The 14,740-nt window shown below is 38.1% G+C and overlaps 1 long non-coding RNA gene across 1 annotated transcript; it reads left to right on the top strand.

The window, feature by feature from the left end:
* Window positions 1-3,259: 3,259 nt before the first annotated feature.
* Window positions 3,260-5,887, top strand: LOC109239653. Its single transcript, XR_002069943.1, has 2 exons — window positions 3,260-3,722; window positions 5,409-5,887. It is a non-coding gene; the product is annotated as an uncharacterized LOC109239653 (long non-coding RNA).
* Window positions 5,888-14,740: the final 8,853 nt, after the last annotated feature.

Raw genomic sequence — 14,740 nt, 5'->3', positions numbered from 1 at the left:
GAGGTTTTTCTGTGCTTATCGGCACTAACTGTTTTGAAATCATTTCGTAACTGTTGGAAAGATCATTTTAAAAAGAGATTTAAGCCGAGCCAATAGATTTCCAAAGATTTCACAGCTTCACTGTTTTTCTCAAAGGATTGTACCCTGCTTCTACACAGCATGTTGGTTGCTTTACGTGATTTCTTACTGCTCAGTTGTTATTTACCTTTATTACTCACTGAGTTGGAGTACTCACTTTACTCCCTGCACCTCGTGTGCAGATGCATGTATCTATTCACCCGGTAGCGGGTTTTGGGCCGATCAGAGGCAGAGTTATATGAGTTAAGGAGGTGACTGTCAGCGTTCGCAGCACCATGTCTCTTCCTTTTGTTCATTTTTCCTGTTTCGTGTATTTATTTTTAGGCCTTGTAGAACTGTATTCACCCTCCAATAGATGCTCGTGACTTGTGACACCCTGGTTAGGGCTGTGTTGGGTTGGCTTTCCGCTGATTAATATTATTAAGTCATATTTTAGCTGTTTATTCATGTTTAAATTATTTTTGAAAAGACGAGTTGGGTTAGTTGGCTGGCCTTGCCTTCACGAGAGGCGTCATCACGACCAGTGCGGGGTTTGGGTCGTGACATAGATATTCTAACTGAAATTAAAAACTTAAGAAAAGATGTTGACAAGGTAACATATATACAGAATCTTGGATGTTTCTTTAATTTATGTTAAGCCAATATTTTCGTTAACTCTTTATATTTTAATATGTAGGTTGCTTTAGATCTTGGATCTTTCAAGACAGATATTTTGAAAAACTAGGTAGCTTTCGACTGCTACTCAATTACTCAATCAAGGCTTTTTTGCAGGCGATAAATAGTCAAAAAGATAACATTGATGCCAGGGTAATATTTGAAATATATTCATTTAACAGAACAATTAATATCACCTCTAAGTTTATATTATCGTCCATAATGTATATATCCTAACAAATTTAAAGCCTGCAGTTTGCTAGAAGTTCTACAAAAATTGCTGAGCAAACAAAAGAAAAGATCAATCAACATTTTTCGTGCAGTAGTGATATACCAGCGCATGCCAGCAGTAGTAAAAAATGTATGTACAACATATCTACATTATATACAACATATCTACAATATGTGTAGATATATCTACATTATGCCTACAGTATATCTACACAGATTTACATATCTATGTAGATGTCTACAATGTACCTATACATTGCCTAAAAATGTATCAACTAATGTGCATTATAATTCAAATGGGTTTCTTAGATACAGGACATGTGAATGACATGGAAATTAATGAGAGTGCTCTTGTACGTGTATCTTTAGATTCTCATTTTGAAGCGGCAATTGATGAAAAGAATGCAGGTATGAGTTAGTACCATGTTATCATCACATCAACATTACAAAGTTATTTGTTATCATATGCATGACATCATTTCAACAAAATTACTATATTTAATGTAGATATTGGATTCTGAAATGTTAGTGTTTAGTACAAATTTCCTACAAAATGATTAAGTTAAACATACTTACTGTAACAGTGAAGGAAGCTATGCCTGCAGACTCTACAATACATGAAGATACAATAATCATTCAAGGAGAACAGAAGAATGAGGAGAAGGGGAAAAAAAATTCAATCTCCCATTGAAGATAAGAATGTTATAAAAGAAGGAGATGATTGTTGTGAAGAAGGAGGTGAACCAGCCGAGTACGTTAATGTAGGTAATTCGGACGAATCCAGATGTGATAAAAAGGAAGTAACACTTGATGATTTTGAGTTGCCACAGAACTTCTCCCAGATTGTTAAGTTCGGCGAGCTTAACCAAGATGAAACAACCCCTGTGCATCAAGGAAGAACAAGGCAGCCTAGAAAGCATGCCCGATCACCCTTTCTCCCTATTTACAGTTCTAGTGGCAGCACTTCTGTTGGACCTCCAATTTTTCAAATCAAGCATCCATTTACTGGGATTATAGGTCAAAATGTTGATCCTGAGTTGTTGGACGAATTCAACAACTGGTTATACCTTGGTACCGATAAAGCTTCAAAGAGGTTTAGTTTATACAATTTGTTCATATTTCTGAGTGCATTCATCTTTTGGATATCCACTTCAATCTACATATTTATTGTAATTGCTATGTGTTTAAATAAGAGGAAGGCGCATTATTCTATAAAAGATAACCAGCTAAAGTCGTGGTATGATCTTGGAGTGGAGAAAGTTGATAAAAAGGAGTGGTTTTACACTTTAGCACAACCCGGACAAGTCCTCAACAACACGGTAAACACATACCCTAGCAAAACGAGATGATTGGAGGATATTGTAGTTTTTTGGTTTAAAAATTGAAGTTAATTTGTTTTAAGCATAAACAAATAATGAACTATGTCTTTTTTTTCTTTGCAACACATTGATGTTATTTTATACTATTTGCGGAAGAGAGGAAAGTATGGTCCTGTGAACAAAACACGTTTTACAACCACTGACTGTAATTTCAAGACTAGAATTGAACAAATTTATAAAAAATACATTAATGCTCCTGACGATAAGAAGCTAGATGTTGTCAAATCCCAGGACGTCGTAGCAGAATACATATTGGGGTACAGGCTACTTGCAAATATTGCATGGGATCAAGTTGATTTTGTGATTATGCCCATAAATATTGTGGAAAAATTTCATTGGTTGTTGGCTGTTTTTGACATTCCCGAAAGGGCTCTGTAGACACGTGATTTTTTACCCTCCCCAAGATTTTGATATTTTAGCATGTAAATATTTAATTTAGGCCTAATATAGCTATTTTAACTCATTTTGACTCTTTTGCTTTATTTTATTACAAGAAAAATGAAAATCACAAAAAAATATTTTAGTTTATGTATTTTTCATAAATTTTTTAAAAAAAATACAAAAATAGTACCTTATTTTAATCTTTATATAATTTCGAAAATACAAAAATAGTTTCATGTTTAGTTTAATTAATTAGTGTTATTTTGCATTGTGTAGTATTTTTATCTTATTTTATTTTATTTTATTTTTTTTTTAAAAAAAGAGTCAATTAAGGTGTTGGATCACAATTTTAAGAGTTTTAGAGCCCAATTCTAGGCCCGATTCGGATTAGTCCATTAAGCTTGGGGACCCTTCTAGACTCTTCTTTGGAACAATAATAAATAAAAAGACCCTAAGGACCTAAGAGCAATTAGCACAAAAATACACATTTAGACCTAGAAATATATAATAGGGTAACACCTAAATGAAAGGAGGAGAGAATTTTTCTAAAAAAAAGCTGCGGCTGAAAACAAAAGAACCCCACCCCCGTTCTCTATCTTCTTCAGAAGAAGAACCAGCCATCTCCACCTATCTTCTTCAACCTTCCATCGACCCCTCCTCTCCAAAAACACAGCAGAACCACTAGCCCGCAAGTGACAGCGTTACAAAATAGAGCTCCGTCCCTCCCTGTCCTCTTCGTCCAAATATTAGAGCAGATTTGAGCATTTTATAAGCAGCTTCAGATTTCGAAACGTTGTCTTTTGACCCCAAATCAGTCCCAAAGAAATTCAAAAACCAGTCGGAGTTTAGTTTCTGTCACTCTGATTTAGTTCGATAATTCCGGCGAGCATCAAGGTTGTCCGTGGTCGTTGTTCATGGGTTCCGTTTCAGCTCCGTCCATGGTTTGTCGTGTCGGAGTTTAAAGTCTCCTCATAAGTAATGAGCTGATCCATTTTTGAGGTTCGGTTCCTCGACTTCTCATACTCTGTTTTGCTTAAGTTTGCTTTCTGTAAATTTGTTACTCTCCGATGTATGAACTTAGTAATCTCTTTTAATGTCTTGATCATTGTCGACTCGGTTTGCTTAGTTTTGAAATTCTGTAGCCGCCGTGATTTTACGAAGAATGTTATGATTCTAGTTGAAAATTGTTGATTCCTTAAGTACTCGGCAATGTTGAAGTATTACGTGGCCAGTTTGTTTGATTTCCCAGTACTCCGTGTTGCTTTGCTGACTTCGTTGTATTGAAATGAAGGTTTACTGGCGACGAAGTTTAAACTAAATTGCACAGACCTTTTTTAAACTAAATTCACTCGTTGAATGAAAAGGCATAAGAACTTGGTTCATGTCATTACATCTATTGAAGACGTGTGGTGTATTTGTTTGTTCTACTTGAAAAGGATCCGATTCAATAAACTTGTTCTACAGATTCCATTCTTTATCGTTAATGTTTAGTCTTTATTGAGTCTAAGGTATGGCATCCGTTTTGTTTTGTGCTGGGCAAAGTCAAAAGGAAGTTTCATGTTTGTTGTTTGTACATACAATGCAGTTAGCTCCCAAAGGATTAGAGGTTGTTGTGTTAAAATGGTTTCACTGCCTTTAAAGGTAAAAATAAAGATGGGTAGCATTACACAAATCCAATCGTTCATCACCATCAATATTGCTGTTAAAATGAACAGTCTGCTCTTACCATTCATTAGCTTGGATCCGCGAAAGTTTGAGAAAGTGTAATGTCAGTGGAGTTCACTTGTAAATATACTATCGTGGTTGTGGACACGTTCGCATGACATGATTACGATTCCTAAAAACAAAACCGGAGTATGCGTTCCCGCAACTTCGGCCCAAACTTTTCTTAATAATAATTAAGCGTTATTAATTGTGGACACGTTCGCGTGACATGATTTTTGACGCACCAAACGGGCGGGTATACGTACGCGTAACCCGTTTCAAGATAATTTTTCTAATTAAAAGCGGTGAAAAAAGCAAAAGCATCTAGGTTCTAAAACCAGTAATTAAATAATTTAATAAGCCAAGTAGGATCAAAGCGACCGTGCTCGAACCACGGAACTCGGGAGTGCCTAACACCTTCTCCCGGGGTAACAGAATTCCTTACCCGGATTTCTGGTTCGCGGACTATAATAACAGAGTCATTCTTTTCCTCGATTCGGGATTAAAACCGGTGACTTGGGACACCATAAATCTCCCATGTGGCGACTCTGATTTTTATAAAATGAATCCCGTTTCGATTGTCACTTCAAGTTGGAAATAACTCCCTTCTATTATACCTCTTTACGGAGGTGTAGTAGAAAAAGGAGGTGTGACAGGCTCTATATGTTTATGATTCTATGATCTCTTCACACGATCACATCATTGTTGAATCTGTTGTCACCAAATTTGCAACAATGATCCCCCTATACTTGTCATCCACTGGATTCTATGGCAAGCGTCCAGACATCAACTACAAGAACACAAAGGCATACATTGAAAAAGGTGTTACTGACCCTCTTGACATTCAGTGGTTGGTCGGTGAGATACCCCAGCAAAAAGAGGGTTCACTGTATGAAAAAGCTGTTTTTCCTTCAATTTATTTAACAGATTTTATTCAATCGCTGAATGCTAAATCTCTTTCCCCTAATTTCTATTTTCCAGTGACTGTGGTGTATACGTTGCTGCATTTTGCTGAATATATCAGCATTGGAGAGCTATCGATTTCAAATGAAGACCTTTCTGATATTGATCAACATCGTAGACGCTATGGAGCTCTACTTTGGGATTATGCTAGGAAAAAGCGAGACATTGGTGCAATTAGTGAGAGTGAGGTTACTGGCAGATTAGCAAGACGAATAGGTACACCAGCTGCAAATGAGAGAACATAACTCCTGAAGAAGAAGAAGAAAAATTAGTTTCCCTATTCTGTAGTAAAATTGTAGTTAAAATGTGTAGGTGTAGTGGGTTTGTAGTAAAGTTGTAGACAATATGTTACCTTAGAACAAGTAATTAAAACATATTTGTGCTACAATTGTTTTACCTTTAGTTTTGTTATTTTTGTCCATGAAATTATTACTTCAAATCAAAAACACTATGGAGATCCTTTTTCGGTTCAAAATTGTTAGTATTTTATTCTATTACTTTTGTTTTTTGTTGTTTGTTTTCATTATTTATTTTTACCAGTTGTGAACGAGATAACACAAGTATGTAAGAAGATGAATTTGTTGCCATTTTCTGCAGGGAAAATGTAGTTAATTTGTTTAGTTGTAGTTTATTTTGTAGAAACTTTGTAGACAAATTGTTACTTATGAGCAAGTTTCACAACTCATTAATGTTAGCATAAAACTCCTTTAGAACTTAAATTTTATGTAGTTATTCTGTTAAACGCCAGATTATGTAGTTATTTGGTAGATTTTTTGTAGATAAATTGTAAGAATCATTTGTTCACTAATGATTTGTGATATAGATAATTAAGTAATTGTGTGCTATTGATATAAATCATTCATAATCCAATCAAGTTATGAAAGTATGAACTCAATACACTCAGTAATTAAACAAAACAAATTCAAACCAACTACATTAAGAGTTGAAATCATTTCATTATAGGAAACAGTCTTTACTCAATATATCAACACAATTACGCCTCAACTATAAATCTCCTGAACACTTCAACAATTGTTATCAAAAAATCTGTTGACTATATCAAATTTTATTTCTTCTTGGGAACATTCTTGCAAGATCTTTTGTTATGCCCTTTTATCCCACAGTTGCCACATGAAACCTTGTAATTCTTTGCCTTTACTTCATCATGTGTTTTGTATCTTTATTTTTGAGGTCTTCCTGGCTGTCTTTTCCCGGTAGGTGGATTTACAACTTCTTTAGCTATATGTTGTGGCACGTTCTATTTGTTTTCATCAGGCAGCGGGTCTATTGGTATTTCATAAGTATGCAAGAGGCTCTCCCTCGTGTAATAAGGAGAACAATATTGTTCATAAGACTCATCCATGTGCCTTAAAGCAGCCAAAGCATGTGGACAAGGAAGTTCATCAAGCTGGAATTGTCCACAACTACATCTCTTGTTTTCAAGACAAACAATATAGCGCCTCACACCATCTAGTACTGTATGGATGTAATCTGTTGAAGCCCTCACCTATAATTACATTACAAACACGCAGCAAATTATCAGCAACATATACAAAATATCTACAGTTATAACCCAATTTATCTACAATATCTGTTCATATTTTAATTTGATGCAATAATTGATCAGATGTTATTGGATATAGCTTACTTTAAGCTTCTGAGACAATGTTCTGTTGTCATCCAACTCTTTGTTGAATTTAAAACCAAGGTATGTGAATGTACTCTTTGCTTTCAATAACTTTTCATTAGTCTATCATTCAAGAAGAGTCCTCATGTACTCTAATAGTTCTACAATCGTTAGCTCTCTTGCATTTTTTGTTACCGCATTTAATGACTCTGCAATGTTTGATGTCATAGTCCAAGTTCTGTTCACCGTATCATGTACTCGAGACCATCTGTGATAGCCAATATCGTATAAGTATGCTTTAACACGCGTGTCGATCTCTTCAATATTTGACATTCTTTCATTAAATTCATCAAGCGTGTATGAAACGTGCCGTGGCAAAGTACGATTCGCTTAACTTTAGATGACCTTTCTGGAACTTTGACCTTATATTTGTCCAAATATACCACACGCAAGAATAATGTGGCATGCCGGTATAAACAAGAGAAGTTGCCTTCAAGATACTCTCATTCCGATCAGAAACAACACACATATTTGGTCTTCCACCATATGCATGTTTGAATTGCTCAAAAAACCACTTTCATGATGACTCATTTTCTGAATCAACAGCAGAATATGCCAGTGGTAATATGCTACCTATTATATGTGGCAAAAAGGAATTCAATTTCCATCACAAAACTGTATATAAAGGAAAATACATACAGACAACAACATTTCTATAATATATCTACAATAAATCTACAATACCTGCTGCATCCATTGTGCTAGCTGTTAGCATTATTCCTCTGTATGCTGACTTCAAGAAGGTCCCACCAACTACTACAATCGGCCTATAATATTTCCAACCATTGATTGACGTAATCATCGCGACAAATGCATACAAGAAACAGTTATCGTCGGTCTTCTTCAATTTAACTACAGACCCCGGATAAGTCTTCTCCAGAATATACAAATAACTAGGCAATCGACTGTAGGAGTCAGCATGATGACCTCTCAAAAATTCCAATGCCTTTTCCTTTGCTCTCCAAGCTTCCATGTATGTTAAGTTCACGCCGTGTACAAACAACATATCAGTTTAAATGTCTTTTGGTGTGTAAACTGTCTTAGGATCATCATATTTTAGTATAACCATACTACCCACTACCATGGAAGTAGGTTTGCGTTATATGTAGGTATTGTCCATCAAAGAGCATGTGTGCAAGCTGTTGAATTTTCGAACCTTGAACATTGCTGAATCATTTATGCTGGTGGACTTGAACTGCCATGTACAATCTTCCCCAACACATACCAGGTAGTAGCTACAGAACAAACACAATTTAAACAATGAAAATATTATATTTAACATTTTGTATGCAAAAAAAACTACAAAGTATCTACAAATTATCTACAAAAATACAAATAAACTACAAAATAAACAAAGACATGATCTTTGACCATTGAACTGTTCACACCTTCTAGCACTAGACCTTTTCACCCTAAATTGGAACTTGTTCATGATAGAATAGTGCTTCATTGCACTAGCAATTGTTTTCTTGTCTTTGTATACCTGGCTTACTTCAATAACAGTTGGTGTATTTTTAGTTATGATTATACTTTCATATTCCACTATCTCAGGAGATGTTGGCATATCAATCAACTTCAGTGTTCCAGATGAACCTGCAATCAATTAAAGCTAAATACCGTTATGAAATATATTGTAGATATTTTGTAGAAAAATTGTAGACTAATAAAATCCAAGACTTACATATTCATAACAATTGATATACACATGTTATGTAGTTTTTATTTAGAAATATTGTAGAAAATTTGTAGAACAAATGAAATTCAATAGATATTTTGATTTACACTTGTTATATAGTTTTTTTGTAGAAATATTGTAGATTCATTGTAGCATGCATGAAAAAAAAACAAATTTCACCACTGGAATAACAGATCAAACCTGCAATTTCGTTCGAAATAGACATACTGCATTCCAAATCAAAATCACGCACTGTTATACATAGCGGATACGTTCCTAAGCTCCCGTTTTCCTTTTTCGTTTCCATGTAGACTAGAACTCCCATATCGTTCCTAATTTCCATTGGCGGACAATTTTCGTTGACAATGTACTTGATTTCGATTATTTTTTCTGATGTATCAATCATTCTATGCTATGCGATTGTAAAAATCAATTGGCTATAAGTTGCATCTTCCCTGATTACAATCCCGTCGACATGAAAATCCATGTATCTCCCAAAGCTATCCCAATTATCATCTATATGAAGCATAATAGCTATTTTCGATATTATTGCGCGTGATTCGTTATAATTGTAGATAATTGATTCGATTTTGGTTGTGAAACCAGAATATACAGTGATGCTCTAGTCATTACATTACGAATTTTAGATACTGATGTTAAACATATCATTGTAGATGATGGGAGTGGAGCATACATCATCCATCCCCGAGTCCTCCCCCAAATGAGACTCGAGGAAAAGATGGTGCCACGTTGTATCACACTAACTGGTTTTACCAATGCAGTTGAACGGACATCGGGAGAAATTACACTCCCCGTCCTCGCAGGTGGCATAAATCTGGAGACAACGTTCTACATCATGGACTAGGCCACCGCATACAATTCCATAGTAGGACGATCATGGATACATCATATGAGACCCGTCCCCTCTAGCTTATATCAAGTAATTAAGTTCCCAACACCTTGGGAATATTCAATATACGAAGTTAACAGTGCACGTCCCGAGAATGCTACCCCTTCGCCATGGATAGAATGACAACTCAACAAAAGAAAGATAAGGAAAAAGAAGCATAACAATCAGCAGGGTCGAGGTCGCCATAAAAAGAAGCTAGGGACGTCATTCTGGACCCTGAAACGGTTGAAACTGCATAATCAACTATAGAAGACCTCGACCCCGTTCAATTAGACCACCGCAACCCCCAGCAAAAGGCCTACATCGGCTGCAAACTCCGAGAACCATGTAAGTTTAGTCAATTCTTAATAACTAACACAGATTTGTTTGCCTTCAGTCATGCAGATATGATAGGCATCCCAAAGAGATAGCTACACACAAATTAAACGCGGACCCTTTCTATCCTCTGGTAAGGCAAGTCCGATAAAAGTTCAACCCCACTATCAATAATGCCGTCCACGGGGAGGTAGAGAAGCTATTAGCAGACGACTCTATCAGGGAGTCGAAGTACCCCAAATGGATAGCCAACGTAGTGATGGTCAAAAAGAAAAATAGGAAATGGAGGATGTGTGAGGACTTCTTAGGCCTAAACAAACCATGCCCAAAATATTCACTCCCATTTCTACACATCTACCAGCTCATTGACGCAATAGCCGGACACGAGCTGCTAAGTTTCCTAAACGCATACTCGGTTATAACCAAATCCTCATGGAAGAAGAGGACCAAGAGAAAACCACATTCATCACCCACAGGGGAACATATTGCTATAGAGTCATGCCGTTTGGGTTGAAGAACGCAGGGGCCACCTATCAGAGGTTGATCAGAAAAATATTCAAAGGTCAACTCGGCAAGACCATGGAGGTATATATCGATGACATGTTGGTCAAATTCGTTACGGCAGATGACCATATCGACCACTTGAAGGAAACTTTCGACATATTAAGATAGTAGGGATGAAACTAAACCCCGAGAAGTGCGCGTTCGGCATAGCCTCGGAATGTTTTTTGCGTTTCTTAGTATCACAACAAGGAATTGAAGCCAACCTAGATCAAATCAAGGCTATCAACGGGATACTTGAATAACTTACTACTAAGAAGCAAGTCCAAAGATTGACTGGTCGAATCGCCGCCCTATCGAGGTTTATCTCGCGGTCGTCCGATAGATGTCATAGATTTTTTGGCGTATGATCTCGTCCAAGTGACACCTCTATTCGAGGTTGTGAAACGGTCGATGCAATAGTAATACCCAGCTGAGAGTCGGGGTCGAATTCCACAGGGAGCTATATGACTGGGATTTAGGAATATATATTACGGTGAATGAGTTTGAACTATCTTAGATTGCACTTCCACAAATATGGTTGTTTCTAGGTCTACATTAAACTAAGAATGCAATACAATTAATTGAAACTAATAGATTGTGTTTTTGTTGTTGTTTTCAAATATTGTAAAAGGCCTAGGGCTATGACCTTCACCTAGGTGTTTGCCTAACGGGTTGTAAACTTTAAAGCTTGTTTTGTTGGTCGGGGGGTATTATAGCTATCAACACTCAAGTACCCACTCAATACCTCTCGGTAAGAGAGTGATTTTGCCCAATTTGGCTTTCTCAAGTCCAAATGGGTATTGAACCAAACAGTTGATAAAATGCTCAAGTCGGGTTTTACTATCTCTAGGTTCAACCCTTTAATTGGGACAATCAATCTCTTGATTTAATCCCAAGTTCTTGTTAGCCAAGTTTTCCTAGACACTGTCTCTCTTTCTCAAGTAGAGACCAAGTCAAATAGGCATAAACTAATGTCTGCAACAATAAAAAGCAAGAACAAGGCTAAATAATCAACACCCAACCATAAAAAAGCCATAAATCAAACACCCATTAGGTTTACACACTAGGGTTGGATCACAATTCTAGTTAAACATCTAGCTACTCATAATGGGTATAGAAGAAAACAAGGTAGAAAAGATGATAAAACTCATATTCAAAGATTAAAAGATAAAAGTCCAATGTTAAATCACCAAAGTAAGCTAAAGTTGCCTAAAGTAGTAAGGAAAAACGGCTACAGGAGTTTCAATATTCAAAACTTGACCTAATTTTGTGAAACTAGTCTATTTATACAAAGCTAGAAGTTTCGGACAAAATTGCCCTTTTGGACGTTCTGCGGCCGCACAATTCCATGTGCGGTCCGCACTTTTCTTCAATCTTGAAAGGAGCCTGATCTGCGGCCGCACAATTCTAGAATGCGGCCACATGTCTCAAGTTCTGCGGTTCGCACAAATCTTAGTGCGGACACTCAGGGCCCTTCTGCGGACCGCACAATTCTAAGTGCGGCCGCGTGGCTGACTTCTGCGGCTGCACAATAATTGTGCGGTCCGCACTTCCTTTGAACTTCAAATGAACACTCTATGAACTTCTACTCTTGGGTAGCTTCTGCAACCGCACATTAATTGGGCGGTTCGCACTTTGCACTAAGGCTCTGATGGATTCCCTTTGCATTCTGCGGCCGTAGATGGAAATCTGCGGTCTAAACTTGAGCCTTTGTGCCTGATTTTTGTCCTTGAATTCAGACCACTCCTCTTTGAGTTGGATTTCATATAAGTGGATCATTTTCCAATGCTCATTTCATCAGTTTTCGGGAATATAATTAAACACTTTTGGACTAAAACGAAAGTAAAAAAATGCTAATAAGTAGTCAAAATCCCCACTTATCAGTGTACTCAAAAAGGATAATGATCTCGAGTGGACGCCCGAGTGCGTGCAGGAACTGCGAGAACTGAAGGCGTATCTGTCCTCACAACCTTTACTCTCAAAGCCTAAACCCGGGGAACATCTCGTCTACCTCGCCGTTTCTAAAGTAGCAGTAAGTGCAGTCCTGGTTCGAGAAAGCAAAGGTACGCAATCTCCTTATTTATTACATCAGTATAACACTTGTCGATGCCAAGACGAGGTACCCGCACCTCGAAAAATTGGCCTTGGCACTGGTCGTAGCTTCACGAAAGCTTAGACCCTATTTCCAGTGCCACCCTATCTCAATCGTTACCACTTTCCTTTTAAGAAGCATTTTACATAAACTCGAGCTGTTGGGGAGGCAGGCCAAATGGGCCATCAAGATAAGTAAGCACGACATCACATACCAGCCTCGAACAACAATAAAGTCGCAACTGCTCGCCGACTTCGTCGCAGATTTCAACACAAAAGTAATGCCCGAGGCTGAGAAGGAAGCCGCTCAGGCTTCTCTACAAACCCAAGACCTCTGGGTTCTGTACATCGATGACGCATCGAATGCTTCCGGATCCGCAGTGGGAATCGTGCTCGAGGTCCCTACTGGCGAAATAATTTGCCAGTCCATAAGATGCCCAGATATTACTAACAACCAGGCCGAGTATGAGGTCGTAATCGCAGAGTTGAGGCTAGCACTCAAGTATGGGGCGAAGCGGCTGAAACTCCACTGTGACTCTCAGCTCGTGGTCAACCAAGTTATAGGGACTTTTCAAATAAAAGAGCAAAGGCTGCAAAATATCAAGCCGCGATATGTAAGTTGTTGCCCAATTTTGATGAATGCCAGCTCGACCAGATCCCGCGAGCACAAAAAATCAAAGCAGACGGCCTAGCCAAGTTGGCCGCAGCCACCAGAAGCAGCATGACCGGGGATAAAAGCATAGTCCTTCTCCTCAACTCGTTGCTAGACCAAATCGAGGTAAAATCTGTAAGTTTGACTTGGGACCGGCGCAATTGTATTATTACCTACTTGCAAGATGGCACCCTACCAAACCAACAAAAAAAAGCTATAAACTAAGGATGCAAGCGGCTAGATACAACCTCCTTCACAACGACTTGTTCAAAAGAATATATGGAGGCCCTTTGGTGAAGTGTTTAGGTTCAAACCAAACCCAGTGCGTTCTCGAGGAAGTCATGAAGGCCACTGCGGCGCTTATTCTGGTGATCGAGCACTCGCTATGTGCCTCATAGATTCTCGACTAATTTTTGAGTTGGAGTGCACGAGAACAGACAAATTTTTTCATTGCTCGACTCCTCAAGATTCTCCAAGTCGACCAATGAAGGGACTAGATATACTGGGACTGGAACGCTAGCCAACACCCAAAATTTGTAGCTTTCTCAAAAATTGCCCGAGGGAAAAATAATGTAATCACAACAACGATGTCAAAGTAAAAAATTTACGTTCATCGAAACCGCTCTAATGAAAGGTTAAGTTAGATCAAGCTCGAACAACACCTAGCGGCCCTCGGCCACAACTTAACGAAAGGTTAAATTCAACTACGCTCGAACAACACCTACTGGCCCTCGGACACAACTTAATACAAAGGTTAAGTTCGACCAAGCTTGAACAACACCTAACGGCCCTCGTCCGCCACTTAACAGAAGGTTAAGTTCGACCAAGCTTGAACAAACACCTACTGGCCTTTAGCCACGACTTAATAAAAGGTTAAGATCGACAAAATTCGAACAACACCTATCGGCCCTTGACCACACCCCAACTATGAAACATAACCTATATAAATAAAGGACCAGTATGGCCCGCAACTATTCAGCTCAATGGCCAAGATCAGCCCGAAGGCGACAACAATAAAAAAGACATAAAGAGAAACGTGCAAACAACAGAAGCAAAAATATACAAGTACGGAAACAAATCACAGGAATGAAAGAAGGTACAAGGAACAACTTTGATATTTCATACTTAAATAAAGAGTTTTTTACAAAGGCTCTTGAAGATGCCGAAAAAAATACACGAAAAAGTTTAAAAGAAAACTACTGGTCATCGCCATCATGGCCTTCAACACCCTCGCCAGCTCGGTCTTCAATGACGTCACATCCTTGACCATCGACACCATCACCGTCTTGGCCTCCAGTATCCTCTCCATCATCGCCTTGAGGGTAAATAGAATAATACCAAGCGTCCTCTTCGAGTCGATCTATGCCCTGTTCCTCATCATCCTCGCCAGGCTAAGGCGAAGCAGGGTCATAGCCACAAGCAAGCCGACCTTTATGAGCCTTAACCCGAGCATCCTCAAGAGCCACCTCAGAAATGG

Source organism: Nicotiana attenuata, unplaced genomic scaffold, assembly GCF_001879085.1.
Source record: "Nicotiana attenuata strain UT unplaced genomic scaffold, NIATTr2, whole genome shotgun sequence".
In the NCBI taxonomy this organism is placed as follows: Eukaryota; Viridiplantae; Streptophyta; class Magnoliopsida; order Solanales; family Solanaceae; genus Nicotiana; species Nicotiana attenuata.
This window is presented reverse-complemented; position numbering and strand designations above follow the sequence as displayed.